This window comes from Carcharhinus amblyrhynchos, chromosome 14, assembly GCF_965287045.1.
Source record: "Carcharhinus amblyrhynchos chromosome 14, sCarAmb.v2.hapA, whole genome shotgun sequence".
In the NCBI taxonomy this organism is placed as follows: domain Eukaryota; kingdom Metazoa; phylum Chordata; class Chondrichthyes; order Carcharhiniformes; family Carcharhinidae; genus Carcharhinus; species Carcharhinus amblyrhynchos.
In genome coordinates, this window is record NC_137337.1 from 17,639,549 (window position 1) to 17,647,098 (window position 7,550).

General features: G+C 44.1%; 1 non-coding gene across 1 annotated transcript; it reads right to left on the bottom strand.

The window, feature by feature from the left end:
• Nucleotides 1-3,556: 3,556 nt before the first annotated feature.
• Nucleotides 3,557-3,683, bottom strand: LOC145352810 (U6atac minor spliceosomal RNA). The gene has a single exon (XR_013888585.1). It is a non-coding gene; the product is annotated as a U6atac minor spliceosomal RNA (small nuclear RNA).
• Between the last annotated feature and the right edge of the window lie 3,867 nt (nt 3,684-7,550).

Consider the following 7,550-nt stretch of genomic DNA (forward strand, 5'->3'; position numbering starts at 1 on the left):
TATGGAGCCTCCTCCACCTGTTCATTGTTTAATTGTCCACTACCATTCACAACTGGATGCAACAACACTGTTACATTTCAAATTCTGATTTGATTTGTTATGTGTGGGATCACTTGCTGCTTCCACTATTTGGCAGGCAAGTAGTCCTGCTTTGTAGCTTTACTAATTTGATGCCTCATTTTCAGTATATCTGGTAATAGTCCTACTCATGTACACTCTTCATTGAGCTAGGATTGATTATCTGGCTTGATGGTGATGGCAATGTGAGGGATCTGCCAGCCATTGAGGTTACAGATTGTAGATGAATACAGTTCTGTTGTTGTTGCTGGCTCATTAACAGCACATAAACTTCCAGCTGCCAGATTACAGTGGGTACAGTGTTAGTGCCACAAACCAACCTATTACAACTCCAAGTTTTTTCCAGTTCTGTTGTAAGGACATCAATATAATACCAGACTCTGGGCAATTCCATTTCACCTCTGGACTCTCCCCCAGGATTGGGGTCTCATGACAGGACTTCTCATTTGTTTGCTTTTGTTTCCCTTCACGGTTGACTGGATCCAAAGTACTTCCTTACTCTTTTCTAATCATGGTGTTTTTTTCATGCAGGCTTGTGCTTTGTTGTAAAGACCTTAGCTCAGTTTTGATTTTGAGAATGAGTCTTCTTCACCTTCCCATGCTGGAAGAGCATGTCTACACTGGAAGCTGCTATCTCCCATGTGGAAGGCTGGCGCCATGCCCCTTGCCACCCTGGCATTTCTCCCTGCCAACCTAGATGTGACTCCCTGAGAATGACACCATGGCAGGTGACATATGTCACTTGCCACGTGTCACCTGCCAGAGTGTCATCGCCAGGATGGTAGGGGGCAATGCCAGGTTGCTACTACCTAGAAGCAGGAGAAGAAAAGAGGGCACTGAAGGGGGGGCAGGTCTTTGCTGACTTCTCTTCGGTGTGTTTCTCCTGTCAGGGGTCAGGCCTCTGATGGGGGAGTGAGGAGGGATTGGGATCAGGCCTGTGAATGGGGTAAGGGGGTGGGGGTGTCACACTCAAGCGTGTGTGGTGTGGAGGGGGTCACTATTTCTACGTGTGCATGTGTGTGTGTGCATGTGTGTGTGTGTGTGTGTGTGTGTGTGTGTGCACGCGCAGTGTGAGACTGCAAAGGGCCTGTCAGTTAACTCTGAGACCAGGGCAATGAAACCTCAATCTTTGCGAAGCTGGGTTGGCCAATATATTTCACAGTGAATATTTATTCCCCACAAAATGTGATTGAATATCACCTGTCAGGTTGTTCCAGCGCCAACGGGAAACTCTCCAATTTTCCTGCTGGTGGAAGTATTTAGTTTTCTTAAATGGAGAATTGCACTCATTGGTCGGAATTCTACCATCCCGGAATTGGACAGGGTGAGGGGCGGACCATGGGAAAGATCCGTTGACCTCAGACGGGATTTTCCAGTTTCAGAGCGAGTGAGGCTGGAAAGCCCCGCCCATTATCTCTGCCCCCCTCTCCACAGATGTTGCCTGACCTGTTGAATATTTGCAGCGTTATCTGTTTTCATTTCCTCTTACACCTCCTCTGATTTTGTTTTCAATTCAAAACAAAATGAAGCAAGTTGCTAATTTTGGTTGAGACTTATTCCCTGTAAGCTTGTATCTTCTAAATCTGTGATCGCAGATTCCCTCAAACAATGTCTATCAACTTTTTCCCTTAGCATTGTTAACACTGCAGAGATAAATGTTCCTTCCGCCAGCCAAAACCACTTTCGATATGGCGGTCTCACCTCAAAACCTAAAGGCCAGACCCTGGATACTTAATTTTCGCTGAACTCTCCATTGAATCAGCGATTTCTTAAAGGCTAGATCATGCATAACAGCATTTACCATTTCAACCGTGGTCCCAGCATGCTTTATGTAAACTCTACGTGGCTAAGGGGCAGAAAGCATACAGTTGTGGCGAGTTATTTTCAGACCATGGAAAATCTCAGCAGGTCTGGCAGCATCTGTAAGGAGAGAAGAGACCTGATGTTTCAAGTCCAGATGACCCTTTGTCAAATTCCCATGATCTATATTATGACCATGGTTCTTTTTGAGATACCTTAGTGGTCTAAATTTGGGTACTCAGGGCATAATGTCAAAACTATCCGTGTAACTGAAGCTCCTTGTCCTGGGAACCAATTTTATGAATATTTTCTACACTCTTCCTAATCTCTTCATATTCTTCCTAAAGTGTGATGCCATCCATCTGAATCTGTGCAGCACCCTCTTCCTCGGTAAACACATGCAATATATTTATTTCATATCCTCGTAAAGCTCCATGCTTCCCATGCAGAGATCTTATGGTCCTGAATGGGCCCACGCCACCTTTTTACTATTGGACTGCTCTTACAAAGAGCCAGCAAATATGCAATGGGCTGAATAGCCTCCTGCTGTGTTATATTTTTCCAATAAGGTGTAAATGCAGAATGCATTATTTACACAATGGGCCTGATTTTACCACTTTCATTCTAAATGCTGAATTTGGGTACAATTCAGATCCGAGTTATGAGTAGACTTACATTAACACTGCAACAAAGTCATTGTGAAAATCCCCTAGTCGCCACACTCCAATGACTATGTGGCTACACTGAGGGAGAACGCAGTACAGCCAATGCACCTAACCAAGCACATCATTCAGACTGTGGGAGGAAATCGGAACACCCGGAGGAAACCCATGCAGACACAGGGAGAATGTGCAAACTCCATGCAGACAGTGACCCAAGCCTACAATCGAATCCTGGAGCTGTGAGGCAGCGACGCTAACCACTGTGCCACTGTGCTGGCAGGTGACACAGTAAAAATAAAATTGTGGCACAGTCGAAATAAGCCTCCTGTCAGTGATTAAAAAAAGAGTTTGTTTTGTGACCAGCTGTTATTTGCTTATTGGGTCAGAGTATTACAAATACGATTGAAAACGATCTCGCTGTGTCAGTTGGATCCAGCTCTGTTATCCATCTCAATAAACCTTGTCACGATTCTATATCTTTTTTTAATCCTTTTGTAGAAGGATTGAGTTATTATTGTAAGTTGATTGAAATACAGAGAGTAAGCTGGTGATGATCTACAGGGAGCCTGCAGAGAATGAAACATTTTTAAAGTCGAGTTGATCGGGGCGAGCACTAACTTGAATTCCAAATCAATATTGATTTGAATTCAGAACATGAGGTGGTGGCCAATGCAGGTCTCTTGGAATTCAGTTTGAAACATAGAAACATAGAAACCTTATAGTGCAGAAGGAGGTCATTTAGCCCATTGAGTCTGCACCGACAACAATCCCACCCAGGCCCTATCCCCACTTAGCTACCCTGTAACCTATCATATCTTAGGACGCTAAGGGTTAACTTAGCATGTCCAATCAACCTAACCCACAGATCTTTGGACTGTGAGAGGAAACCAGAGCACCCAGAAGAAACCCACACAGACAAGGGGAGAATGTGCAAACTCCAAACAAGTCGGAAATCGAACCCAGGTTCCCCCTGGTGCTGTGAGACAGCTGTGCTAACCACTGTGCCACTGTGCTGCCCAAAAACATGGTTAGATACCACTAAATAGGTGGCAATGCCTTAACCATTTGGGTGTTGTAAGGCCACTAGGGTCCCTTCCATCCTTACCAAGGGGAGTGCTAACCTTCTCTTCTTTCATACAACATAGTTGTGCCCATCTGTTTCAACATTGAGGCTGGCGAATGGTTACGAAATAGTGATAGACATTAAAAAGGGATCCCGTACCCAATGGTGATGTGGTTAGGAGCTGCCTCCATTGGTCTCAAATACAGATAGTCTCCTTTAGATCTTAGTCTTCATAGAGGTGAACGTGGTCTGACTGTATCACATTTATGTCCAAAACAGAATAAAAATTTTTAAACTCCCTGAGAATTTGCCAGTTCTAGTCATTGAATCATAGAATTATTGAATCCCTCCGGTGCCGATGAGGTCACTCGGCCCATCGACTCTACACTGACTTTCTCTGATAGAGTATCTTACCCAGGCCTTCTCCCCTGCCCTATCCCTATAATCCCACACATTTACCATGGCTAATCCATCCAACATACACATGTTGGAACACTAAGAGGCAATTTAGCACAGCCAATCTCACCTAACATGCATACCTTTGGACTATGGGAGGAAATCAGAGCATCCAAAGGAAACCCATGCAGACATGGGGAGAGTGTGTGAACTCCACACAATCACTTGAGGCTGGAATTGAACCCAGGTCCCTGGAACTGTGAAGCAACAAGGCTGACCACTGTGCCAGCCTTGACGTGTCCAAAGCAGCAACTTTATGTGGTTATTGTTCACCACAGCTAGTAAAATGTTTGTTTTCTAATATCTTAATCATGCACTCATTGATTACAATTGTGTTGTTAATGGCTAAGTTAAAGTAGGCTGCCTTTGACACATATGTAAAGGCCCACTCTCCACACTGGCATCCACATTGATGATTGGCCACCAGTGGGATGTTCCACTCCACGGGATTTTTGCATGGCTCGCCCACCCCGAGGAGTTGACTTTGGCAGAACCAGAGGATCCCAGCAGCAGGAGGGGGCCTGAAAATCCTGCCCTTTGAGGTTTTCCAACTTCAACTGCTAAGTATAAAGAGGTGGTGGCGGGGGAGACATCTGCCCATGCATCCTTGCCGATATTTATCTTTCACCTGCATTCACCTAAGAAAAGAAGGGGATCGCTGTCACATTGTCCTTTTCCAGACCTTGTGTGCACAAGCTCATTGCTGTGTTTCCGAAGTTACAAATGACTGCACTTCATCAGCACTTTCCTTGCTGTGAAATGCTTCGGGATGACCTGAGGTCATGAAAGGCAGTCACATAAATGCTAACTCTATCTGTTATTCAGCGTTAAACACCTCACGATCTTGCTGGCGAGCAGTTTGTATGGGAGCCATGTTCCACAGTTTGAATCCCATATCTTGGGTCATTAGGAAATGAAACAAGGACGCACAAAGTTATCCCAAGAGACCATTACTGCCCGGAAAGACAAGGATTAGTGGTTGCAAATTGGATAAGGGCGTCTCGCGGCTCCTTCTTTGAGCCATACGTGCCAAGCGAAGTGTAAAATGTCGGAGAGATGGTGTGAACCAAGATAATTTACAAGTTGGGTCACAGTGTGGATTCATACATCACATACCATCTGGACATTTACTGAATAACAGCTGGACTGGACAAGGGCCTTATGACGTATGGCTCTCAAGGCAGTGAACAAATCAACAGTGCTGAATAATATTCCTGACTTGTCTTCTATTCTGTTGCTGCCGTGTGTTCGAAGGACAGTGGACATGACAATGCAAGGCACAACCAGAGAAATATTATCTGGTTTGGAGGCCTGACTGGGGCTCTAAATGGCACAATAACCTTCAGAGCCACTGTTATTACAGGAACTCCCATCTGTCTGGCACTCTGCAGCTTCCAGTTAACTACCCAAGCTGGCCTCTGATAATACATTTTGGATATCTAAACTTGCGAAATGTTCATGGGTGCAAATATTACAAATAAAATATAAACCATTAAAGACCAACCAAAAAGCATCATTGGGAATATCTTTCCTCCTCCCTGCTAGTCAAAGAAAAGATCAAAGCAAATTACAGCACTGAAACAGGCCCTTCGGCCCTCTAAGCATGCACCAACCATGCTTCCTGACTGAATTAAAACCCCCTACTCAAAGAACAAAGACCCCATGACTTGCATGGGAAATCATTGACTGACCCCCTATAGAAGTCTTTGAAAACGAGCTCCCTAGGGATTGGTAATTAGCTAACCAGGTGAGCTAGTATACCGAGTCCTGTATAAAGCAGGCCTCTGAGTGGCCTTCGCTTGTCTCAGTTGGGACCTGATGTGTCCACCACAGGCTTGTGGTTTTTGCCTGACTTTATTTTGTACAATAAAGCACTGTTTCTTTCCAGCTGCCTCCCTACAATCATAGAATGGCAGAATGGTTTCAACACAGGAGTCCATTTGGCCCACTGGGTCCATTCTGTCTTTCTGCAACTCAGCTAATCCTGCTTCTACCTGACCTCCCCCCATCTTCATCCACACAGCCCACCACTCCCACCACCACGGTCCTGCGATTTGTTTTCCTCTTCTAAACTCATCATTTTCCTTTCCACAATTGAATCTGCTTCCACCACAATGAACATCATTGTATGCCTTTGCCGCATGTTACAGAATTCTCTTTTCTTTTGGTCTCATTATGTACAAGGGTTCCTTCATGTAATTAGAAAACAACAAAATTAGTATTTTTTAAGCAGGTTGCAAAATTATACTTAGAGTTGCGTTCAATCCTGGTCTCCACATTACAGGAAAGGTGAAAAGTCTTTGGAGAGGGTGCAGCCAGGATACTGTCTAGACTAGAAGGAGATGCTGGACAAACTAGGGCTGTTTTCTCTGGAGTGGCAGAGGCTGAAGCGAGACCTGATAGAAGTCTTTAAAATTGTGAGAGGCATAGATATGCTTGACAGTCAGAATCATTTTCCCAGAGTTGAAATGTCTAATACTAGGAGGCACGCACTTAAGATGAGAGGGGCAAAGTTCAAAGGAGATATGAGGGGCAAGTTTTTACACAGAGAGTGGTATGTGCTGCCAAGGGTGGTGGTGAAGATGGATATGATAGGAGCATTTAAGGGGCTTTTAGATAAGCACATGAATATGTAAGAAGTAGAGGGATATGGACCAAGGGCAGGAAGAAGGGATTAGTTTAAATTGGGGTAATGTTCTGCACAACAATATAGGTCGATTGGCCTGTTCCTGTGCTGTACTGTCCTATGTTCCATGTTCCAATGCAAAATGTGCATTGTTATCTCGTGAGCAAACAGTACAAGATGGCATTAATGCATTTAAATTGTCTCTGGGCAAAGAAAAATGTATATTTGGTATAATAGGAGAGACTACACCAAAATATATTCATGTTACAAGCCAACACTGTGACTTAGCAATGAGATATCAGACTAATGAAGTAGAGAACACAAAGGAGTTTCATTCCAAGGCCTTCAGATAATTACATTACACAGAAGAGGCTGCCAGTAGGCAGAGAATGATAGACAGGAGGAATACCAAATACTGGGAGAAACAGGAAACATGAGGCAAAACTAAGAAAGAAAGGATTTATTGAGAAATGTGAGCAAAGGGTGAATAAAAATTTGATTTACTGACAGGAAATGGGTAGGTGATGGACTCACAGTATTATTGCTAGACTATTAATTCAGAAACTCAGCTAATGCTCTGGGGACCCAAGTTCAAATCCCGCCACGGCAGATGGTGGAATTTAAATTCAATCAAAAATAATGTCTGGAATTAACAATCTACTGATGACCATGAAACTGATTGTCAGAAAAACCTATCTGGTTCACTAATGTCTTTTAGGGAAGGAAATTTGCTGTCCTTACCTGGTGGCCCTTCATGTGACTCCAGAATCACAGCAATGATTCTCAACTGTCCTCTAAGCAAGGGCAGCTACAGATGGGCAATAAATGCTAGCCAGCCAGCGATGCCCATGTCCCACGAATGAAT